Raw genomic sequence first — 27613 nt, forward strand, 5'->3', positions numbered from 1 at the left:
TAACTCAGTGTTAGAGCGTTCGTCTCGGGTGCATGGGGTCCTTGGTTCGATCCCAGCTCGCGCCAAGTGAACTTTGTGGTAGACAAACACCGTGTACGTGCGTTTTCTCGGGGTTCTCCCGTTTTCTCCCACTTTCTTCCTTTCAGCATTCCATTCATTTCTCATCATCACCGTTTCCTTTAGCCTACCCGGTTTTATCGTGGGACGTAAAAGTCAAAGATTTCCATCCGGAAGCATAGCTTGGTCTTCATCCTAGCTTTCCATTGCCGTTTATACCAGAGTTTGTCTTTACTGTAGTCGTCCTAAGCCGATCAAGGTAACAAGATTAACACACTTTACTGACATGACCGCAAATCCTAGTGCTGTATAAGCCATGTTGCTCAGTAGACATCTTCATCATCAGCTCTCTCTCTCTAATGGTGTTTCCAAAGGGTATTGGATAGGGTACATACTAGTTCCTAAGTGAAGTCTTGACCCGACTACGGTAGGTTCCATAATTTCGGAGCTATGGGCCTTTAAAGTCATTTTTTTTTCTTGTTTTCGGCAGATTATAACCCCAAAGGGGAGCATTTGTGCACCCAGGTTGGTCTTATCCTGATGTCAGAAATCATCTTCCAAACGTTGTCGGTGTTGTTTCGAAATACCCTATATATATATACAGAAGCCTGTTTCCCATCCACATACACAATGCCAATCTTTCTAACATTACTCTGACCAAAGAGAAGGCGTTATCTTCTACGGTCCGCCTATCTTCTCATGAAAATGAAAGACAATTTTAATAAAAAGAAGAATGTAGTATTGAAATTACATTCAAGGTGCTTTGTTTAAGTCATCTTGTCTTTTCAGAATAACACTTAATACAATGAAAAATCAGTCTTACCAAGCACGTCGTTATGGGACGCTTAGACATGTTAATTAACTGTACAGACGGATTTCATGAAATGGTACAAAAATTAGGGTTTTTAAAAATGGAACTTTAATGAATGAAAATAAAGTGCAATTATTTGTAATAATAATAATAATAATAATAATAATAATAATAATAATAATAATAATAATAATAATAATAATAATAATAATAATAATAATAATAATAATAATAATAATAACAATAATAGGTATTCTAGCATTATTGGCAGGCCACTTGTCACAATTGAAAAAAACTTTATGCTCCACACTCTCCTACTAACCTCTTCGGCTTCACGTACAATTTTTCTGTTTTGATATCGTCCATTAATTGTAGTCTCGTTCGTCCCCTCCCTCTCTTTCCTGCCACCATACCCTCTAGCACGTCCCTCATGATACAGTTCTTTCTTAGCCAATGTCCCAACCAGTTTCTCCTCCTCTTCTTAATAGTATCTAAAATTGTTCTTTTCTGCCCCATCATTTCTAAGACCCTCTCATTCGTTTTCCGCTCGACCCACCTAATTTTCTCAATTCTTCTCCACACACACATTTCCAAAGTTTCCAGTCGTTTTTCATCATTTTTTTTTTGTAATATCCATGTTTCTGCTCCATCCAGTACAATACTCCACACAAAGCATAAGTCTTTTATGTGTCAACTCTTTATTCAAGGTCCCACAAAATAGGTCTACTATTTTCTTCCTCCTGAAAGCTTCTTTCGCCTCCTCCTATCCTTGCTTTTATTTTACATTCGTATTTCATATCATCATTAGTAATATAATTGTTATAACGGTAATATTGATTGATCAACACCATCAGGATTCACATTAGCCTCGCAAATTATGATTTTAACATGCGTAACAATTTCGGTTTCGATCGATTCAAATTCCAACTTCTGAAAAGAAGAAAGAAGGAAAGTACCAAAGAAGGAAAGCTGATTTGGCTGACGAATTTTCTCCTTGTTGACTCGATACTAAAACAAAGAAGAGAAACAAAATAGAGCCACAATTTGTTAATTCGCTTTTAGTTATGAATTCCTTTTCTAGGGGGTACAACAGAAGACTGTAGAAAGTTTGACGGCACATATTTCTCCAGGACCAAAATATTATAAAGATCTACTCGTTCATCACGAGATTCGATTCCAGTAGCACTATATATATATATATATATATATATATATATATATATATATATATATATATATATATATATATATATATATATATATATATATATATATATATATATATATATATATAAAGAGTTCTATTAAAATACAAATAAAATGAAATCTTTCAGTTTAACGTTTCACGGTTATGCCCTTTAGGTTAAGGTAGACGATGATTAAAGCAAGTCAGGTTCGGATCCAGGAGGGGGCGATCGGGGCGATAGTTCCCCCCCCCCAGAAGAGGAAACTTTCTTATTTTATATATAAATAAAACCATCCCAGAGTTCGGAGCTCTTAAAAATAGCTCTAAGTAGCAGTAGTACAACCCACAGCCCCCCACCCTAGAAGTCCGTCCTGGATCCGCCCCTGAAGCAAGTGAATGATGATGCAAAAATTGATGGAATGAGAATATGGAAGCGAGAGTACGACGAGGAAACAAGCGAACATGATATTGTCTACCAAGAAAACTTACTTGGCCAGGGATCGAACTAAGGACTCCACAACACCGGAGATAAGCGCTTTCCCACTGAGCCACCGTGCGTTCCTCTTCTGGGGAACAAAGGCTGTACATTTTTTAAAAAATAAATATATATTTTTTAAATGTACTTTTAGAAAAAAATACATGCAGTTCGCGTGTCAATAAACATTTTTTGGGAGAGTCTTTTTTGATTTTTTTAAAAAAGAATTATTGTCATTGATCTAGATATTTGGCAATTCGGTGACTGGGGTTCCCTGTTTGCATCAAGTAACTTACCGATAATAGTAGGATATCTATAATAATAACGAAAATAATAACTCAGTATGAAATACCAAAAAGCTTCAATATAGAGCGAATGACACTTCCCATAGAAGAAGGTGGCGTTGATATCGCAGATATGCCAAAACTCCACCAAGAACAAATTGAAGACCTTCGCCAATATTTCACTAACAGAAAAAAAAACGATCATCTATTTCATGTAACATGCGATTCAGACCCCAAAAAAAGCCTACACCACTCCATCTAGCCATGACAGAGTTCACCAGAAACTATGAATGAGATGAACAAAAGCATAGCAAATAGAAATCAAAAGAACTCTACAGAATCTCTAAGAATCATTTAGAGAACAGTAACACAGATAAAACGACAATCAACTGCCTGGCTTAATAAAACTGGACGTTTTTTTTTTTCTGAAACAGTAGGATTTATGACGGCCATCCAGGACCGGATGATACCAACCTGAAATTATTGTAAATACATATCGAAGCAAGAAATACCGGATGAAAAATGCAGAAAATGCGGGTACACATCAGAAACAACGGAACACAACACAAGCTCATGCCGTAGCAAGAAATACCGGATGAAAAATGCAGAAAAAACGGGTACACATCACAAACAACTGAACACAACACAAACTCATGCCGTAGCAAGAAATACCGGATGAAAAATGCAGAAAAAACGGGTACACATCAGAAACAACTGAATACAACACAAGCTCATGCCGTAGCAAGAAATACCGGATGAAAAATGCAGAAAAAACGGGTACACATCACAAACAACTGAACACAACACAAGCTCATGCCGTAGCAAGAAATACCGGATGAAAAATGTAGAAGAAACGGGTACACATCAGAAACAACTGAATACAACACAAGCTCATGCCGTAGCAAGAAATACCGGATGAAAAATGCAGAAAAAGAGGGTACACATCAGAAACAACTGAACACAACACAAGCTCATGCCGTAGCAAGAAATACCGGATGAAAAATGATGGAAAAGCAGGTACACATCAGAAAGAACTGAACACAACACAAGCTCATGCCGTAGCAAGAAATACCGGATGAAAAATGCAGGAAAAGCGTGTACACATCAGAAAGAACTGAACACAACACAAGCTCATGCCGTAACAAGAAATACCGGATAAAAAAGTGCAGAAAAAGCCGGTACACATCAGAAAAAACTGAACACAACACAAGCTCATGCCGTAGCAAGAATTACCGGATGTAAAATGCAGAAAAAGCGGGTACACATCAGAAACAACTGAACACAACACAAGCTCATGCCGTAGCAAGAGATACTGGATGAAAAATGCAGAAAATGCGGATACACATCAGAAACCACTGAACACAACACAAGCTCATGCCGTATAGGTAATGGCTCCCACAGACTATCTGAAAAGACAAAGACAATTGTTGCAAAATGCATTTACCACTTTTTGGCACATAACATGGGACTTATCACCGATAACAAGCCATACTACAAATGCCAGCCAAAACTAGTACTTGAAAACGTTAAATACAAACTCTACAGAAGTCAGAACGGATGTAACAGTACCTACAAACAAACCCGATATTACTTATGAATAAAATACACGAAGAAGTAACCCTTATAGATGTAACAGTACCATTGACTCATAACATACGTACAACATTCAGTACGAAAATAAGCAAATACAGTATAAAGACCTGGCTGACAAAATCAAAAAGTTATGAAAATGTCAGAAAGTTACAGTAAGACTAATGGTTATCTCAACTACACCAATTATCCCTAAAAGTACTGTGACACATCTGGAACAGATTAAAACGCAAAACGTCTTCTAAAGAACCTATAAAAATCAGTAATAGTAGATATCTGTCACGTTGTCAGGAAGTTCTTTGAAAAACAACTTTTCAAATAATCTGCACTTGCCAGCGACGGTCGTACAATTACTAAGCTGAAGCCGGTTTAAACCGAGAAATAATAATAATAATAATAATGATATAATACATCTACTGACAGACTATTGTTTCTGTGGCGATGAAGCTGTAGATTCCCTAAAACAGAAAGTAAATTAATAACCCCCGAAGCTAAATAAAATACATTCTTTAAAAAAAAAAATAATCGTAATTTCCGTTTCTATCTTTTATAGCAACTTGTAATATATTCATTGTTAACACTCGTTTGCTTCTGAGAAGCTGTGAATTTCTAACGAAACTGTTCTCCCGTTTATTCAGCGGAAAAGAGGATGCACACAAGGAAACCACTATCCCATTTATGTTACGTTGTTGTAAAGCGTCCCTCAGCGTACATCGTCAATCTCACTCAACGTAAAAGAGGGGGTCTCTAGTAATGGTCTCGGAAGACATATGAATCAACGCGCAGCCAAAAGTTTGGCCTTTTGAAAAAGAAAAAAAGAAAGAAAAAGAAAACCAGGACGTTTAGAGGATTAGCACGTCCATAGGAGATAAAAATCATGGATGCCTATGTTTCTTCTTGTTTTCAATAGTGTGGAGGAGCCAACCAGATCTTCATTTTATGCCTCGGATGGGTTTTATAGGATAAGGAAAATTTGTGTGGATAGTCTTTATGTGGCAGGTAAGATCTTTTAGGATAATTCTTGGTGTGTAGGAAAGTAGAAGTCTGTACAGTTTCAGATTTTGTTTTATCCTTTGTAGGTTGAAAAAAGCATTTAAGAAACAGTTTTTTTAAATATAAATTTTAAGGAAATTTATTTTCCAAAAAGCCTTTATATTGACATAAGTACAATAATATTTAGAAAAATTAAGAAAATTAAAAAAGACCAAAAGGAAAATTCCGTTTCAACAAATGGTTGTCATCTGTCTTTATTTCCTTCGATATTGAGCGCGCATTTGACACAGTCTGGCACCAAGGACTTATCTTCAAATTACTCCGCATTCAACCATTATCATATGTTAAGATTGTAACCACCGGAACTGTTTTTTTGGCCAATATCTGGGGAACGGTGGCCACTTGACCAGTAGCGACCACTTACTATTTGGTACCAAACTATTCACCATACTTTTAGGTACTGATCAACCAATATGGACCTGTCTATAACTTACGGTTCCCGAGATATAGCTCCTTAAATCTCCTGAAGTCGAGAGTTTTTTTTTTTTGCCAATATCTCGGGAACGTAAAGAGTAATGTGAAAAATTGCATAACTTCTTTGAGATAGTTTTCGATTCTCTATCGAATGGAGGGCTCAAACTTGGAACATTCGCAAATAACAGACCAGGGTCAAATAATGCTGCCAACACCCACCCTTCATTCATCCTTGCATCAGTAAGTTAACTTTTTCAATAGGGCCCTTTTCTTACTGGATTTGTGGCTAGGCTCATCTTTCACTATGGTCATCTAATATTGAAAACTGTGATTGACTTTGTGCCTGGGGCCTTGGGCCTTTTTTTTCAATAAATTGAGTAGTTGGGGCACTTCTTTATTATATTGAGCAGTAGGGGCCCTGGGCCCTTTTTTCATTGTGTTGCTCAGTTGGGGCCCTGGGCTATTTTTCATTATTTTGGGCAGTTGGAGCTCTTTTTTCTTTATGTTGGGCAGTCTTTTATTGTGTCGGGCAACTGATTCCCTTTCATCATTGAAGCCTGAGGCCTGGTTTGTAGCTCGGTCCCATTTATGTACAGGCTGAATGGTCATTTATGGATGTTAACACATCTTATAGGTCTATATTTGATAACTCAAAGATGGAAAAACATTATATTTTTAAAAAAATGTATTTACTTTTGCTTAGTCTAAATATCAAGTTCCTTTAGAACAGAAAAGATGCTTCGTTTTTGGAATTATCTGCTGAAGCTTATGCTACAGTGTTGACATGGAACTTTTTCGCCACTTAAATACCATAATTCTATCCATCTCTGGAATAAAAGTGTTCTATCACAATCATGTCCAGTAGGCGATAATGCAAAGTACAAGATTGATAATAATGGTGTAGGTAATTACTACAGAAGACCCAAAATAACGTGATTGCTAATCAGGAGAGAATGCACGACGTTTTAGAGTAGGGCCAGCTCAGAATAGAAGTAGCTCTGCAGTGAGCAATGCCTCTTCCTTAGCGACCAAGTTATTATTTTTGCGTCTTCAGTATGAGTTTGATTCACGTTACGTCACAGAGGTGTTTTGATCACATTGTGCCAGTAAAAGCATCCAAGGTATATTAGCTGCATTTGTAGAACTTTATACAAGCTATCTCAATGTAGACAAATGACATCATTGTAGCCTCAGTGAAAATTTTTCTATCAATCTTGGAGTGTTCGATCCATGTTTGAAGGCTGACACAAGAAGAAATATTTCAACGTTTAGGGAAACAGAGGTCGCGCTTTGATCACTGTCGTCATTTGTTTACATTGCGTGGAGGTAACCTGTATAAAGTTCTACAAAGTTGCTGGCTGACGGACCTTGAATATTTTCCGGTGTCATGTAAAATGAAATGAAATCTTTAAGTTTAACGTCCCACGATTATGCCGGTTAGGCTAAAGGAGACGGTGATAATGAGAGATGAGTGAAATGGTGGAATGAAGAAAGTGGGAGGAAACGGGAGAACCCCGAGAAAACCCACGAGCACGGTGTTTGTCCACCACAAAGTTCACTTGGCGGGGGCTGGGATCGAACCCGGGACCCCAAGCACCAGAGGTGAACGCTCTACCACTGAGCCACCGCGCCCCCCTCTGGTGTCATGTAATGCAGTGCATCAACTACATTGCTTATTCATTATTAATTGTAATTATATATCCGCGTAACCACGGGCGGATCCAGGACGGACTTCTGGGGGAGGCGGTGGGTTGTAATAGTGCTACTTAGAGCAACTTTTAAGAGCTGCAAACTCTGGGATGTGTTTTATTTATATATAAAGTAAGAAAGTTTCCTCTTCTGGTGGGGACGATCCGCCCCTGCGCGTAACGCTTTTAGGCTTTCACATTTAGTTGCTGGCTTGCTTCAGGAAGCAAAACAAGCAAGTCATTAAATTTGCAACCGACAACACAAAGTCAGCACGCCGTAAAACAAATTTTGCTATTCTTTCAGCAAGTTACAGTTTACTCTATATAGAAGAAAACAAAGGTAGTCTAATAAGGTCTGTGCTGCAAGAATTTCACTAACATTTGACGGAAAAATTCCCCTGCCTATTTGTAGCAATTTTCTGTTTCAGAAAGATGACCAGTTCCAAGAACAAAAGACTAGTTTACGCTTTTATCTTTTGCTGACGAAAAGCACTGATAAGGCAGGGTAACCCGGTGTAACACACCGATTCTGATAAGATTGCACAGACATAGAAAACATCGAAAAAGAAGTGACACGTATTTTATTATATCGACCCACAAGCGCATTGAAAGGGTCAAATAGGGGCATAAAAATGGGGTCAAAATGTTGACGAAAAGCACTGATAAGGCAGGGTAACCCGGTGTAACACGCCAATTCTGATAAGATTGTACAGACATAGAGAACATCGAAAAAAAGTGACACGTATTTTATTATATCGACCCACAAGCGCATTGAAAGGGTCAAATAGGGGAATAAAAATGGGGTCAAAATGTTGACGAAAAGCACTGATAAGGCAGGGTAACCCGGTGTAACACGCCAATTCTGATAAGATTGTACAGACATAGAGAACATCGAAAAACAAGTGACACGTATTTTATTATATCGGCAAACAAGCGCATTGAAAGGGTCAAATAGGGGCATAAAAATGGGGTCAAAATGTTGACGAAAAGCACTGATAAGGCAGGGTAACCCGGTGTAACCACGCCAATTCTGATAAGATTGTACAGACATAGAGAACATCTAAAAAGAAGTGACACGTATTTTATTATATCGGCCAACAAGCGCATTGAAAGGGTCTAATAGGGGCATAAAAATGGGGTCAAAATGTTGACGAAAAGCACTGATAAGGCAGGGTAACCCGGTGTAACACGCCAATTCTGATAAGATTGTACAGACATAGAGAACATCTAAAGAAGTGACACATATTTTATTATATCGGCCAACAAGCGCATTGAAAGGGTCAAATAGGGGCATAAAAATGGGGTCAAAATGTTGACGAAAAGCACTGATAAGGCAGGGTAACCCGGTGTAACACGCCAATTCTGATAAGATTGTACAGACATAGAGAACATCGAAAAAAGTGACACGTATTTTATTATATCGACCCACAAGCGCATTGAAAGGGTCAAATAGGGGTATAAAATGGGGTCAAAATGTTGACGAAAAGCACTGATAAGGCAGGGTAACCCGGTGTAATACGCCAATTCTGATAAGATTGTACAGACATAGAGAAAATTGGAAAAGAAGTGACACATATTTTATTATATCGGCCAACAAGCGCATTGAATGGGTCAAATAGGGGCATAAAAATGGGGTCAAAATGAGGTTATGTGGAATATAGCGAGAACGAGAAGATATACCGGAAAAGGTTAAATGTACGAAATACTACCCATAGTCGACGCAAGGCAACGAAGTAGAACACACCCATGCGAAGAAAGCAGAACATCCGGAAAGGGACCAATCACGTGAACAACATTTAACGTATCTTAGCACCTTTACCTACCTTTCTGCGTATCATTTTTCTTTAATTTTATTCTTTTTTCTTTTCTCTCTTCACTAATTAGTGTTTTATACACTACATATAAATAAATCTTCCAGTATCAATAACTTGCATAACACAAACATCAAAAAACAATAAACTCATTAACTGATTAAAAAATGTCGCACTATAAAGCAACTACCAAATTATTAAAAAGCAACAACACTAAATGTATGCAATAGCAAAAGTGTTAACCAATGCATGTAAAACCATTATAAAGTGTTCAAAAATAAAAGGTGCATTGTTCTTAGATTTCTTTATTAAAAATTGTAAAAAAAAAAAAAAAACTCATAATCATGTAATATACAAACACTAGACTCTCACATAAGGCTTACATTAATAATATCCAAATAAAAAATATAAAACCTCCAAAAAAACCTTCGTCATTTCTCTTCATCCCAATTCTCGGATCATCAACTTCATATTTTCACTTCATTAAAAAACATCCGGTCTACCATCTGCAATTGTGTCTAGTCAAGCTTAATATGTTAAATACAATATCATTCACATATACTTCTCAGTAAAAGTCTACGTTTAATCAGCCTGTGCACTTTCTTGTAAATCTTTACCATCTAAATTATACATCTTCTTCATCCAAATAAATTTCCAAACTCTATCAAATTTATATCTACATTTCATTCCTCTAAAACATTGTTGTACTCAATTCGAAAGTCAAACTAATTAATAATCACCAACAAACGCCAGAAGAGGAGACTCCGCTCAACCGCTCGGGACGCTACAGTACAAACTCATTTTGGGTAGCAGCGGTGGGATAGTTCCAGTGCTCCAGAGTTAAGAGGAAGCAGTAGTGGAAGACCATATAATTTAACAGAACCACCCCAAGAAAAAAAAACATCTTGGAAGGAGACAGCCCTCTGGAGTCATACATCGAAGATGAACATCTTCTTCAAGCTAACTTGTGGGATTCCACCTTTGGAGAAGGCTCCACATCACTACGTACCAAGCCTTACTTTTGTCTGGTAGAACCACACAGGAAAAATTCAACTGACTTAAGGAAGTACCACATCTGAATCCCCGCCTTAGAAGACACAGCGCCACCGAAGAGAACAACCTCATCCTGTGAAGTTAGCAACCAGCAGTTTACCTCCAAGGAAACTTTGCAGCAAAAATAATTACAAATTGTAATTTTTTTGTTGTTTTGTTGTTCATTCTTTTTCAAATGTAATTTAACATTCTTTAACCAATTTTTAATTTCATTATAACTAAGTGTAAATTTTGGCTAGAGGTTTCCACCTAGTTTTAAGTCCAACAACCTTTAAAAAATGGCTGAAGCTAGGGACAGTAACAGTGAACCCCAAACAACTCCAAACTTATTGCTCCATCAGAAAGCTTTAAAATTAATCTCAAAACCATTTATGGGAGTCTTATGCGCTGGCGTCTTAAATTATCCAAATATAATTTCAAAGTAAAATATAAACATAAAAAAACATAAAAAAACATAAAAAAACATAAAAATGCTGACGCCCTCAGTAAAATACAGGTTATAAAAGAACTAGCAAATTATGAACAAAAAATTGTAAAAATGTTTCACGCTAGCCCCATAGCCAAACAACTTAAAATAAAAACAACATATAAAAAATAAAAAAAAAACATCTTATCCTTAATAACATTCATCTCAATACGTGGCCTAATATAAAATTAAAGGTAAAAAACTTCGTAAATAGGTGTAACAGCTGCCAAAACACAAAACCACAAAAACAAAAATGCCTCTTATAATCATCAATACTCCCAACGCAATATTTGCCAAATGCTCAATGGACATTGTTGGTCTTTTGTGCCCCAGTTTACATGGAAATCGCTTTATGTTAACCTTTTTTAAATTTATTGTCTCAATACTTAATTGCCATACCTTTATCAAAACAAAGTGCAAACACAATTGCTCGCGAATAAAACACATAATTTTAAAATTTAAAAAAGTCTTTCAGCTTTAATCACCAATCCAAAATCCAATTTTCTTAGTCAAATTTTTGAACGAGTATGGAGGTTACTAAAAATAAAATATTGTATACCACCAGTTACCATCCAAAAACAAACCCGATTAAACGTCAGCATGCTACGTTGATCCAAATGCTCAAAAATTTCATTTCAAAGTAGCAACAAACAAATAAGTAGAATACTTTTATTTATTTGTTATAAACACAAAAAAATACGCGAGCACAAGTTCACGTGTTTGAAATTACTTTTTAAACGTCTCCCAAATATCACAGGTGTCTTACAAAAAACTCTTAGTAAAGTTAACTATACTCGAAATAATTATGTCAAAAATCTTACACAAAAACTGCATGCATCACATTGCCATAGCCAGAAAAAGCTTAAAGAGACAAAGTTGAAAAATAAAAATAATTATAACAAATCTTTAAATATTCAGACATTTAAAGAGAATAAATACCTTTTGATACTGTTTAACACAATCAAAAAAAGGCAATCTAAAAATCTTATATTCCAGTGGGTGGGACCATATAAACTAAACAAAGTAAAAGGTGTCAATTGAACATTGTAAATTCAAAGAAACAAAACATTAAAAGTGCATGCTAATCGTTTAAAGCATTATTATTAAAATAATATACTTCCAAGCTGCTAATACATCTAAGCTTATAATAATGCTTTTTTCTTCTCTCTCTCTCTCTCTATCTTCACCCGCAAATATTAACTTTAATTCTCTTATTACTATAAATGAGCACAGTCCGTGCATCATACAATAAGGCTAAATTTTAAAAATTGAAAAACAGCCCAAAGTTATATTATAAACTCAAAAAATACAGAAAATTATATAATACCAAATAGAGGCTCGTCACGTATGTTAATCTTACTAGGTTAAATAAAACTTTGCTACTATATCTAATTATGTACTAGCAAATTATATATTTGTAATAATAAACTAATTCAGCCAAATAAAACAAATTATAATTCTATGTTTTACAATGGCGTGACCGTAAAAATGAATTCCATCCAAAATATGCGTCTATTAATCAACCAAATAACTAAAACCCACCAAAATAGAGTAAAACGAGGTCTCTTTAACTTTGTGAATACAACTAATATAACATTGTTTTTATAATAAATGCGGCGTGGTACACTCAACAAATAACTAAATTAAAACAATAACAAAGTAATTTCCTCAAACTAAGTACAAACAAATAATAGTTGTAAAAGTACCTTATCAACATTAAATAAAACAATTTCTACCATCCAAAGAATAAAAATAACTTAAAAAGTTTAAAATATCAAAATTAATAAAAAAAACAATTTCTCAAAATTTTCCTACTTTAAAAATAAGGCTCACCTTAAATGAGCACAGTCAAAAGTTAACCATCTTTTAAGAAGTCTAACATTTGTAATTCAAAATAATACTATAAACAATTATAAATGCTAAAAAATTCTTCAATCCCACATAATAATTCCTACTAAAATATTCCGCCAATTTAAAGCAAGTGCTACTAATTTACTCACTAACCTAAACTTACCTTTTCCAACTAATTCAGCATATAAATACTACTCCTTAAAATAAATCTTTAAATGTTTTCATTGATAATAATATATTGAGTTTGTAATTAGTTTACCTTTAACTAAACAGTTACAATTCAATATGTATCACATTATACCTTTACCTATTAAAATACAAAATACTACCAATAAATATATACAGCCCACAAAGGAATACCTGGTATTTAATCATACCCAGCAATAGTATGCTAAGTTAAATAAAGTAAAATTCTCCAAGTGTAAAATGTTACAAACAAACCAACATATATGTAAACGAAGTCTCCCAATCATGTCAACCAATTTACATAAAAGTAAGGTAAAATTATTACAATATACTAAAAAATTACCTAAAATTATAACCAAAAAATTGTTCACCTGAAACAAACATTATAAACACAATTAAACAAAACCATATGGTTGTTTATTAGTCCCAATAAAGAAAAATGGCAATTCTCTCTCAAAATCAAAAACGTAATAACCTTATTATTACTAATCTAGATAAACTAATATTAAAACAAATTGTAAAGGTTATAAAAACAAATAATAATTCAGGCGCATAGCATTTATAAATCCAATACTACATCAAAAAATGTTATACCAAAATTGAACCTTATCTATAATTGTTGTAATGTTCATAAACAAAAAATACGTTTAAACAAAATACAATTAAATGTACCAATTAAACATGGAATTAACAATTTTAATAATTTACAATATGCTTCCAATAAAATTGATAATATTAAACAAGCTATAACTAAACAAAAATAAAAACTTTCATATTCCTCTAATATATGTAAAATCAATTTTTACTTACATTGTATTTATTATAATGTTTATTTCAATAATATTGAGTTATTATAAATAGTATAAATATAAATATTACAAGTTATATACAAAATAAAATAAAAACAATAACTATTATAAAGCATTGTGTTGTTTTAAGCCAACCATAATAAATAAAATTCAAACTCACCCACATAAGGCCACTGAAACCCTTATTGCGTTCTCAAACCTTAGTGAAAGTAAGTCAAAATTATTAAAATTAAAGAAATTAATAACAGAACTGACAATGTTTCCCAAACAAGTCCTCTAACAAAACTTATGTCTATGCTATCAAATAAAAAGACATTGCCTAAAACAAAAAAAAAAACAAAAAAATCACTAATCCCCTTCCAGCTCAGCCATTCCTTAAATAATGCTAATGTTTTATTGTATAAAATAAAATATATCTATCATATATAATAATTACGTAACAAAAAAGGTTTATTTAAAATATAACCTATAATCAAAAAAGTTAATGTAGCACTTTTTGTTATCTTAAGGGAGGAGATATCGTAACTTAGCACCTTTACCTACCTTTCTGCGTATCATTTTTCTTTCATTTTATTCTTTTTCTCCTTTCCCTCTTCACTAATTAGAGTTCTATATATTACATATAAATAAATCTACTAATATCAATAACTCATTATACAAACATCAGAAAATATAATAAACTCATTGATTGATAAAAAAAGTCACATCATAAAAAACAAACAAATTATTAAAAACAACACAAAATATATATGTATAATTAAAAGTGTTAACCAATACATGTAAAACATTATAAAATATTCGAAAATAAAAGGTACAATATTCTTAAATTTCTTTATTAAAAATTATTATAAAAATAATAATAACATATTATAATCATATAATATACAAACACCAAACTCACCAAACTCAACTCATCATCTTCATATTTTCACTTCATTAAATAATCCAATCTACCACCCACAATTATATCTAATTAAACTTAATCTATGAAATACAATATCATTCACATATACCTCTCAATAAAAATCTACATTTAATCAAAATATATATTTTCCTATAAATCTTTACTACCTAAACTATACATCTTCATCCAATAAATTTCCAACCTCTATCAAATTTATATCTATATTTCATTTCTCTAAGATACTATTATACTCTATTCAAAAATCGAACTAATAATCACCAACCAACACAGAAAGAAAACACCACTCGAACCGCTCGGGGCGCTACACATTGTCAGAACGTGTTACGGAAATGAGCAAAAAGTATGGTAAGGAGCAAAAAGAAAGAAGAAACGAAAACAGAAAATCCGTGTTTTTGCTTTGGGTGCGTACGTCGTACGTATACGAAAGAGACGCAGATTCATCTCAATGCATGAAGATGGGAAAACGCGCAGGAAGGATGAAAACGTCGTTCTTATAGGCAGTCATCAAGACAGTACTGCGCAGTGGGATGCATATATCGCGTATTGGGAACAAAAAGGCATAGCGCAGCACAATGTAACACTAGGTGGTCCACATACGTAAGATAAACAGCAACAGTAATATCAGACCACGCATGAGTATCAACATTACATCATTACAAAAATATGCGTACAACGTAACAGCATTTTTGTGTTTTGTTACTACCACCTACACACATTTTCGTTTCCAGCATAGTTGTTCTCATTACCCGATATATGTAATCCACTGTGCAATACTGTCTCGCTGTCTGCCTATAGAAACAGCGTTTGCATCCTTCCTGTGTGTTTTCTCACCTTAGTGCATTGAGATGAATCTGCATCTCTTTCGCATACGGGCGACGTATGCACCAAAGCAAAAATACGTATTTTCTACTTTCAATTCTTCTTTCTTCTTGCTCCTTACCATACTTTTCGCTCATTTCTGTAACACGTTCTGACAATGTGTAGCGCCTCGAGCGGTTTGAGTGGTGTTTTCTCTTTGTGTTTGTTGGTGATTATTAGTTTGACTTTTGAATTGAGTACAACAATGTCTTAGGGGAATGAAATGTAGATATAAGTTTGATAGAGGTTGGAAATTTATTGGATGAAGATGTATAGTACCTCATTTGATTTGAAATAAAACATATTTTCAATTATGTATACACCGTATCACCATTTTGTCTACTTAATAAATAATACAAAAGAAGTGAGTGGTATCTTCTTAATAAATGAACACTTACTTACCTTAAATAAAATGTTTTAGTTGTCGACGTTCTTCTGTATTTGGCTTCTGGAACATCTCTTTTGAGTGTCCAACAGTAATCAGCTAGCATTTGTGAACTCCACTGTCCCTGGTATCTCTTCTCCATGGAGAAAATGTCCTGATGAGGACGTTCCCAATGCTTATTACTAACAGCGTCAAGGTTTTCAGGAAAGAAATCCAGATGGGAGTCTAGAAAGTGAACATTAAAGGACATGTTGCAACCCATTTCTTTGAATGATTGCAGGAAATCACTTACAATTTCACGTAATTTGGGGATTTCTGGTTTCCTAAAAAAAATTCTCTGTTAACATTTAAATGAACACCAAGCTGCTTTCTCAACCGGAGTTAAAAGATCCTCAAATTTTTGGTCACGAATCAAACATATTTGGGGGCCTACAAAAATCCCTTCTTTGATTTTAGCGTCACTAACCCGAGGTAATTTTTCCTTGAGGTAACAAAATCCTGCATTACTTTTGTCCATTGCCTTAGCAAAGTATTTGAAGAGCCCCAACTTTATGTGAAGAGGAGGTAGAATTATCTTAACTGGGCTCACCAGTGAGGAAGAAACAACATTCTTCTGTCCAGGAGTTAATACACGCTTTGGCCATTCCTTCTTGATGTAATGTTCCTTCCTGCTGTCCCATTCGCAGAGGAAACAACAATATTCCGTATAACAAAGCTGCAAACCCATTAACAAAGAAATAACTTTTAAATCACAGCAAACGGTTCACTTGTATTTCTCATACTGAATTCTTTCTAACACTATTTTGATGTTTTCATAGATTTCCTTAATTTTAGTTGCATAAGTCAAAGGCACTGAAGGAAATTTGTTGCCATTTTCTAAAAGGACAGCCTTCAAACTAGTGTTGGAAGAGTCAATAAACAATCTCCACCCTGTACTTATATGTGTATGTCCGAGTGTATCCATCACAGCACAGACATTATTACAATACACTAAATCATTTTCTTGAGAATAGTAGTTTTGAAACTCTGTATGACGGTTTCGAAAATACACACTTTAGTGTCACGATGCAGCAGATTCCAGCCTTTAAGTCTAGAAGCAAGAAGTTCTGCCTGTATCTTGGAGAGTTTTAAATCTCGTACGAGGTCGTTTAGTTCATCCTGAGTTATCAGATAGGGATCCAATGTAGATGTGCTTCCTATATAAGTAGGATCATCTTCTTCATTTGGAACTTCAGTAGTTTCCTCAAGTACGTAATCCTCATTTACCGTAAGATGAGATGGAAGTACTGGTACAGGTAATTCTGCACTGTGTGGAACTGGCCTGATTGCTGATGGCAAATTAGGGTACTGTACTGTGTGCTTAGATTTGCTGGTTATTCCTTTCATTTGTGTCATACAAAAGTAGCAGTCTGAAGAATGATCTTTTGATTCTCTCAAGATTATCGGTACTGCGAAGTTCATGTTTCGTTCACCATTTGCCCACCCAGTCAGACGTTTCACGCAAATACAACAAATGTAGTGAGGAGCCCAATTTGTATCTTGGTCTCCTACACAGCAACCAAAATATAACTGATAACACTTCCTCACAAGTGGAGTAAAACATCGACGTTGCGATTTAAATGTCAGCTCCCCACATACATAACAGAAATTGTCCGGGTGATTTACACACTTCCTCGGCATCTTGTATCTTGTAAGGTATCACACATACATACACACACACACGAATCTACACTGCATCAATCATGAAGCAGCACAAACGTAATCTAACTCAGTGCATCACCACACAACACAATCTATTCGAACTCCACAATGCACAAACACTTCAACTTACACGCGGCCACATCTAAAACACGTCCAGCTTTGGGCCGTCGCTCAACGGTACTAACAGTCATCAGGCTATGTGAGTCATCAATTTTTTTATGCATTGTTGCCAGATCAAAATATTAAAAAGTGACTTATTTTTCACAGAAAGTATGCGTATATTTGTGCTTGTATTTGAGTATCCATCTATGTGCCGACAATAATACCTCAACGTTAGGTTTTTGTGTTTGGTAAAAGTCTTGCATAGTATATTCTTTATTATCTATAAATAGACACAATAGTTTATATCTCTCGACAGAATAATGCGATTCACATGAAATTAACGTTATTTATTAAGTAGACATAAAACTATGTTTTAGTGCAAATCCTGTTTCTGTATCACTATGTTACAAATAGCAAGTTCAGACACAAAAATCTTATAAAGTACTTTTTGGAGGGAATTTCCCACAAAGTCCCTCTACAAATTCCCTCATACAAAAATGGCGACATGATGTACACATCATTGAAAATATGTTTTATTGGAAGTCCAATGAGGTATAAACCGTGCTTATATTGTAATTTTCGTGGAAGTTATATGTGATTTTATCTGCACTAATGAATATGGTAAAATGAACAGTTCACATACCATACTTTTATATAAATATGTTTATTTCTCTGGAAAGATTAATGCGATTCTTATGAAACTTAAGGGGTTTACTAAGTATAAATCAAGCTAACATACAATACAATTCGTGTGTTTATATACCTAAGGGTACCCGACCTACAGGTAGAAAAATTGTAAAAAAAAAAAAAAAAAAAAAAAATTGAGGGGAAATTTCCCGAAAATCCCCCTGTCACGAGAAAACTGAGGGTGATGGAGAAAAACAAGATTGCAGATTCGAATTCTACATGAAAAGTTCTATTAGAATCAGGTATTTTCATTTCTGTGCCAAAATCTTGTTGACTAGTGTAATTATAAAATATTATCTCGAAAGTTAATGTTTCTGGAAATTCAATGCTTCTCTGTTTTATCATCTAACTTGCAGTGTCATCAAATTTCAATGACCAATGATAAATCATAGCTTGCAAAAACTAACAAGTAACAACGAATTTACAACTGCATAACGCCATTGTTCATCGCAGATGTTCATTGTAAGGCATATTTTAGAAATTGGTGTTATAGTCTAAGGGCCCTCCTTGATAACCATGGCCTAGACTCTAGTATACCCAGTCCTCCCATTTAACAGACACACACACACATGCTCAGATATAGAGTACTATAGTAATGAAGTTTTTCAGTTCGCTTAAAACTGTAGGGCCAGCCAGAACACAGACTATGATGGGTATCTTATGAGTACTAAAAAGTTTTAAAATGTATATAAATAATAGTTTAAATAATCTTTATTACTAAATACTGGGGGCCTAGTCCCACAGACCCAGGAATAGATCTTCCACTGTTTATTGCTTAAGTAGTTTGGCCCATTGATCAGTCAGGCAGCGCTTCTCTCTTGAATACAAAGATAAATTGAAAATCGATCATTGGCTGCCCATCATGCGTTTGCATCCTACACATAAGAGACGTACAAAATATAAATTGAATAATATGCCTGTGGCGAAAAAAAAAACACCTTTTGATGACAGTTTCCCCCAGTATCATATCTCTATTCATTATTACGATTTTAAAACATAAAGGCACAGAGAATAATAAAAACCGTTCTTTCTGCCCACGCGAAACAAAATGATGTAGGAGTTAAAATAGTGAGTAGAAAAATTAAAAAGAAGAAAAGAAAAATATTACTGATGTCTTATATGCATATGGACCAGACACCGAAGTGGTCTCGGCAGACGCAACGGAGAAGAAATTCTTTTGTTTCCTGTCAGTATAGAGACCGCTCCATGCTGCCCCCCCAACCCCCACCCAGTCATACGCACACACTTCTTCCTTGGCTAACGATTAGCATAAACTTAAAGTATAGGACGTTTATAGCGGAAAAGCAATCTAGCTACAACCACAGAGCTGTCACATTTATATCTTTTTGGCCGTGTAACAATACTACCTCACCTCTCTCTCCCCCCGCCAAAGCTGTGCGTTCGTTTTTCGCACAGCTTTTGCGAGCTTTGCAATTTCGTACTTAGAGGGAAAAAATGGAAGTTGTTTTAATCTTGGGTGACTGAATTAAGGAGAAACTAAAAATTCGTAAAAGAAAAAAAGAAAGAAAAAGAAAAAAATCTTTACGTTTTACAGTCCCATTCTTATACCGGCTAGGCTAAAACGAGACAGTGATGATGAGAAGTGAATACAATGGTGGAATGAAGAAAGTAGGAGGAAACGGGAGAACCCCGAGAAAACCCACGAACACGGTGTTTGTTTACCACAAAGTCCACATGGCGCGAGCTGGGATCGAATCAGGGACCACGTGGACCAGAGTTAAGCGCTCTACCACTCAGCATCTGTGCTCCCCAATCTAAAGCTGAAAAACGAGTTATAATTCTCATTTAAATCTCATTAACCATATTGCGTATTGTACTTTTCAATATATGGGGGCACCGCACAACAGTTCAGTGATAGAGCACATACGTCTTGTGTGTGATAGAGCACATACCTCTTGTGTGTGATAGAGCACATACCTCTTGTGTGATAGAGCACATACCTCTTGTGTGTGATAGAGCACATACCTCTTGTGTGTGATAGAGCACATACCTCTTGTGTGTGATAGAGCACATATCTCGTGTGTGTGATACAGCGCATACCTCTTGTGTGTGATAGAGCACATACCTCTTGTGTGTGATAGAGCACATACGTCTTGTGTGTGATAGAGCACATACCTCTTGTGTGTGATAGAGCACATACCTCTTGTGTGTGATAGAGCACATACGTCTTGTGTGTGTAGTTCGATCCCTTCCCAAATAAGTTTGTAGTGGACAACATTATATCCGTGGGTCTTGTAGCGGTGTTCTTGTTTTCTCCCACTTTCTCATTTCACCAATTCTTTTATCATCATTCACTTGCTTTAATCCTCGTCTCCCTTAGCCCAAAAGAGCATAATCGTGGGATGTTAAACCGAAAGAATTCATTTAATTTTACTTTTCTAGAATGTTATTATGAAATGGTTGATATGTGAAGAATTCAGCATCTGTTTTTTCTTAATGGATAGTATTGTACAAAACCCATTTTTGAGTTTACAAATACCTGGTAATAAAAAAAGCCTAGATTTTCTAAAAAAAATTGCATTAAAGTTTACACTTCATTCTCTATATTTTTGAGTTAATTCGAGTTTGAGTTTAACGTCCCTTTCAGCAGCGAGGCTATACGAGACGGAACCTACTAATCAACGTGGAATCCGAACCACATGAGCTCCCGCCAGGAATCGAATCCGGGCCTCTAACGCCAAGGGCGCGTAGGGTAACCACTTAGCCACGAAGGAGCTCTCTCTATATTTTTATTTAACTCACTGAGATCTTTCCATTGGTATTATATATCACTTCTTTGAACATTTTCACCTAAAATGTTAATAATATTGTGAAATTTATTTATGTATGTTAAAAATATTAGTACTGGGTACAGGAAACGGTTTCTCGATTTCTCGAATAACCGGTTTTTGAAGACTTCCGAAAAACTGTTTAAAAAAACAGGATGGATTTGCTATTAAAACCTTTTTCTCGTTTTTTCTATTCAAAATCAGTTTCGTTTTTAAAAGCACTTTGGTTTTCTATCAAAAATTGGTTTCGTTGTTAAAAGCGGTTTGATTTTCTATCAAAAATCGGTTTCATTTTTAAAATCGGTTTGATTTTCTATCAAAAATCGGTTTCGTTTTTAAAAGCGGTTTGGTTTTCTATCAAAAATCGGTTTCGTTTTTAAAAGCGGTTTGATTTTCTATCAAAACCGCTTTCTATTTTGCTATCAAGAACCGGTTTCAAGTTAAAAACCGAACTGGTTTTGGATAAAACTGAAATTTCGGTTTCCGGTTTTTCTACAAACCGGTTTTCCTGAAAAATACATTCTTTGAAAATAGATTACAATTATTATTCTTTATCTTATTCTCCTGAAGGTGACATATTTTTAACAGCGAACCTATATAAGGCCTACTTATTGTAATGGTAGGTAAGGAAGCAAAACCTTCCTTAAGCTGATTCCCTACCAGGTAGAAAAGATTGTTTCCCCTGTACTGTGTAGGCCTCGCTGTACCAACCGATGACATACAAACATGGTGATAATTATTTTTAAGCAGTTAAATAACAAAATTCGATTACTTTAATTTTTAAACTTGATTTAACTTTGATTAATTTAAGCCTGCCATACGTCCCGTAAGAAACGGGACAGTCCCAATTTTGGACCTGAGTGTCCCTTGTCCGCGTAATTTTAATCGTCTCGTCTCATTTCTGCTGTCAATACTAGTTTATCAACTGAGAATCCTGTTATTAGTGAATGAACAATAAGTTGTAAAATGAAACAGCTTAGAGCACTTTATCACTACATTACTCTCTCCGATTTCATAGCAAGCAAACAAATAGACTATACTCGCAGTGCAGAGTTGCAGTTATTCCTTAGCAGTCAAGGGGATTTGCAATTTTTTATTATTAAATGTACGAGCTGAGCTGTTTCTGATAATATATGACCTGTGAAGTGTTCCAATTTTCTACCAACAAGAATGCCTAAACGGAAATACAGTTCTCCTTCAATCGGGCCGCGGTGGCTTAGTGGTAGAGCGTTTACCTCTGGTGCATGGGGTTCTTGGTTCGATGCCAGCTCGCACCAGGTGAGTTTTGTAGTGGACAAACACCGTGAGCGTGGGTTTTCTCGGGGTTCTCCCACTTTCTTCATTCCAACATTTCATTCATTTCTCATCATCACCGTCTCCTTTAGCCTAGCCGGCATATTCGTGGAACGTAAAACTCGAAGTTTTTTTTTTAATTTTTCTTCAAATTTGAAGGGTATTCAGATGAAAAAGAAAAATATAAATGCAAAACACTCATAGGAGTTCTCGAGAAGCATACAGTTTTCTGAGAACATCTATATATATACAGGGTGAGTCAAAATAAGTGTTACAAGCCAATATCTCGCGAACTATACATCATATAAGAAAAATATTAAGAGACAATGTACAATACAGAGGGGCCTAAGAAATGAGTCAAACATTAGGTTTCCCCCGCCCCCCATTTTGGGGGGAGGGGGGTAAACGTGAAATTTTCAAATGGGAACATAGGTCGAGTGATACCTCGTTCGAAAGAGCTTGAAAAATTGAACAATTTTTGTAGGAAACAATTTTTGATATGGGGCACCGTTTTCAAGATGGGCCCCAAAAATGGTCCTGTATCCGATAAAATTTCCAGTACTTATAAATAAGTGTTACAAGCCAATATCTCGCGAACTATACATCATATAAGAAAAATATTAAGAGACAATGTACAATACAGAGGGGCCTAAGAAATGAGTCAAACATTAGGTTTCCCCCGCCCCCCATTTTTGGGGGAGGGAGGTAAACGTGAAATTTTCAAATGAGAACATAGGTCGAGTGATACCTCGTTCGAAAGAGCTTGAAAAATTGAACATTTTTTGTAGGAAACAATTTTTGATATGGGGCACCGTTTTCAAGATGGGCCCCAAAAATGGTCCTGTATCCGATAAAATTTCCAGTACTTATAAATAAGTGTTACAAGCCAATATCTCGCGAACTATACATCATATAAGAAAAATATTAAGAGACAATGTACAATACAGAGGGGCCTAAGAAATGAGTCAAACATTAGGTTTCCCCCGCCCCCCATTTTTGGGGGAGGGAGGTAAACGTGAAATTTTCAAATGAGAACATAGGTCGAGTGATACCTCGTTCGAAAGAGCTTGAAAAATTGAACATTTTTTGTAGGAAACAATTTTTGATATGGGGCACCGTTTTCAAGATGGGCCCCAAAAATGGTCCTGTATCCGATAAAATTTCCAGTACTTATAAATAAGTGTTACAAGCCAATATCTCGCGAACTATACATCATATAAGAAAAATATTAAGAGACAATGTACAATACAGAGGGGCCTAAGAAATGAGTCAAACATTAGGTTTCCCCCGCCCCCCATTTTTAGGGGAGGGAGGTAAACGTGAAATTTTCAAATGAGAACATAGGTCGAGTGATACCTCGTTCGAAAGAGCTTGAAAAATTGAACATTTTTTGTAGGAAACAATTTTTGATATGGGGCACCGTTTTCAAGATGGGCCCCAAAAATGGTCCTGTATCCGATAAAATTTCCAGTACTTATAAATAAGTGTTACAAGCCAATATCTCGCGAACTATACATCATATAAGAAAAATATTAAGAGACAATGTACAATACAGAGGGGCCTAAGAAATGAGTCAAACATTAGGTTTCCCCCGCCCCCCATTTTTGGGGGAGGGAGGTAAACGTGAAATTTTCAAATGAGAACATAGGTCGAGTGATACCTCGTTCGAAAGAGCTTGGAAAATTGAACATTTTTTGTAGGAAACAATTTTTGATATGGGGCACCGTTTTCAAGATAGACCCCAAAATTGGTCCTGTATCCGATAAAATTTCCAGTACTTATAAATCGGAAACGGCTAAGTAGAAAAACATGAAACAAAAAATGAAAAAGGTAAACGCCATAGGCAACGTGGAATGGTGTTGTTGTGGTGCCCCAGGACCCCATCATGGGGCCCCGGGAACAATTTTAAAATTTCAAATCTGAATATAGGTCGAGTGATACCTTGTTTGATAGATTATAGAAAACCAAACAGCTTAGAAAAAAAAATGTTTTGATTTCGGGCAAGCCTGTTACAAAATGGCCGCCGGAAATGGTTCCACATTCAGATAGAAAGTGCAGTGTTCAAACTGAGTGTTACAAGCCAATATCACGCGAATTATTGCATCAAATAAAAAGTGTTAAGAGTCCATGTACAATACAAACAGGCCTAAAAATATGTCGAACACGAGGTTCCATCATCATACTGTAAGTGAATAACAAATAAAATTTTCGGAGGCAAAATCGACCTATAACGTAATAATAATAATAATAATAATAATAATAATAATAATAATAATAATAATAATAATAATAATAATAATAATAATAATAATAATAAGAAGAAGAAGAAGAAGAAGAATACGCAAAATAATAATAAAACTAGTAATAATAATAATAATATGAATGAAAATAATAAGACAATGAATAATACTAATACGTATGCGCAAAAAGACGTCGTTCCTCAATCACTACAATCCTATGAGAAAGGGATAGGAAGGTACCTATTAGGCCCTACTTGTAGGCAACATCTCAGCATGTGCCCAGTTAGAGTAAGGAAAGCCCGTCAATGTCATTGCCTGGGGAATGGAACCGATGGCCTTCGGAACATAGTACAACGATAACGTTGTATATTGCATTAACAATCTGTACCATCTTATAAAAAAAAAGGATCAGAGGCGAATTATTTGAGCCGTTTTATACAAAGAAAAGAAAGTTGCAAAGAAATATCTTTAGATTATTTTTGATCGTCAACTATTAATGTAATCGCTATGGAAACGTAATAAATGTAAGTGTAAGTGTGCAGACGTAGAAAGAACGGGATATAAACTTTGGTGATAAGTTTTCCGTATAAGTAAACGAACACTATCGTATTGATATTATTAGTTTGGGTAGCGTTTGAATAGAGCAATGGCGGTGTTTGATCATTGTGTAGATATGTTGCTGGTGTTGGGGGAATGTAGAAGAAACTATCGTAGCGCGGCACGAATGTATGCAATGCGCTATCCCCAACGCCAACAAACATCTCACATGGCATTTCTGCGATTGGAGAGACGTTTGCGGCAACATGGTAGTCTTGTCCGGGGACGAGGTAGGGGTCGTTACCGCTCTGCAACCAATGAAGAACGTGCAACAGGAATATTGGCAGCAGTGCACGTAGACCCACATGTTACCACGAGATATCTCGCTCAGGCCAGTGGAGTTAGCCAAAGATCTGTAGTGCGTATTTTGCACGAGTACATGTTTCATCCGTATCATATCATCTTACAGCAGGAACTATCTGGCAATGATTTTCATGCCAGATTGCAATTTTGTCTATGGTTGGAAGGTATGGAAAACAGACAGCGCAACTTCATATCCAAAATCTTGTTTAGCGATGAAGCTACATTTACAAACACAGGACACGTAAATCGACATAATATGCATTATTGGGCTAGGGAAAATCCACTATGGCAGAGAGAAGTTGCTCATCAGCATCGGTGGTCTCTTAATGTATGGTGTGGCATCCTTGGTAACCATATCATTGGGCCATATTTTTTTGATGGACGTCTTACTGGTGATATCTATGCCGCATTTATCAGTGATGTACTATACCCGGAGTTGTTAGAGAATATTCCTTTCGCTGAACGTATAAGAATGTGGTATCAACATGACGGTGCTCCAGCACACAACGCACGTCAGGTCAGAGCCTTATTGGACCACCGTATGGCGAATAAATGGATTGGGCGTCGACGTCCTATTCACTGGCCTCCACGATCTCCTGACCTAACCCCACTTGTTATTTTCTCTGGGGTTATGTTAAGGATCGGGTAATGTCCAACGTACCAACAACTACTGATGATATGAAGGCGCGTATCCAAGGTGTGTGTGCATCTATCACTCCAAAGATGCTACATGATGTACGAACATCCCTATGCCGCCGCTTACGGAGGTGTGTGGAGCAGGATGGAGGACATATCCAGCATCATTTGTAACATGGTAAGTGTTGAAATTATTTGCTTTACAGTGATTGAAATTACAATTTTTAACATCGCACATACCCGTAGAATTACTAAACGTTATCCTACTACTTTACAGGATATTAGATTGTGGTAATGCTGTTGTGACAGGCTTGTCTGAAATCAAAACAACTTTTGTAGTAAGCTGTTTGGTATTTCACGATCTATCAAAGAGGTATCACTCGCCCTATGTTGCGATTTGAAAATTCCATGTACACCCCTCCATACAAAAGCGGGACGAGGGAACTTCTTTAACACAAATTTCAGGCTTTCTGTATTGTACATTGACTCTTAACACTTTTCTTATTTGATGCGTAGTTCGTTGCGTTGATATTGGCGTGTAATACTCAAATTGAACACTGCACTTTCTATCTGAATGTGAAACCATTTTTGGCGGCCATTTTGAAACAGGCTTGCCCAAAATGAAAACAAATTTCGTACGAAGCTGTTTGGCTTTCCACGATCTATCAAACAAGGTATCACTCAACCTACAGCTATATTCCCATTAATAATTTTGAAATTGGTCCCGGAGCCCCATTATTAGGGCCCTGCGGACACCACAACATCATTCCACATTGCCTATGATGTTTCCGTTTTTTATTTTTTGTTTAATCGTTTCCTACTCATACGTTTCCGATTTATAAGTACTGGAAATTTTATCGGATACAGGACCATTTTTGGGGCCCATCTTGAAAACGGTGCCCCATATCAAAAATTGTTTCCTACAAAAAATGTTCAATTTTTCAAGCTCTTTCGAACGAGGTATCACTCGACCTATGTTCTCATTTGAAAATTTCACGTTTACCTCCCTCCCCCAAAAATGGGGGGCGGGGGAAACCTAATGTTGACTCATTTCTTAGGCCCCTCTGTATTGTACATTGTCTCTTAATATTTTTCTTATATGATGTATAGTTCGCGAGATATTGGCTTGTAACACTTATTTATAAGTACTGGAAATTTTATCGGATACAGGACCATTTTTGGGGCCCATCTTGAAAACGGTGCCCCATATCAAAAATTGTTTCCTACAAAAAATGTTCAATTTTTCAAGCTCTTTCGAACGAGGTATCACTCGACCTATGTTCTCATTTGAAAATTTCACGTTTACCTCCCTCCCCCAAAAATGGGGGGCGGGGGAAACCTAATGTTTGACTCATTTCTTAGG

Source organism: Thermobia domestica, chromosome 18 (genome assembly GCF_964235325.1).
Source record: "Thermobia domestica chromosome 18, izTheDome1.hap1.1, whole genome shotgun sequence".
NCBI classification, from domain to species: domain Eukaryota; kingdom Metazoa; phylum Arthropoda; class Insecta; order Zygentoma; family Lepismatidae; genus Thermobia; species Thermobia domestica.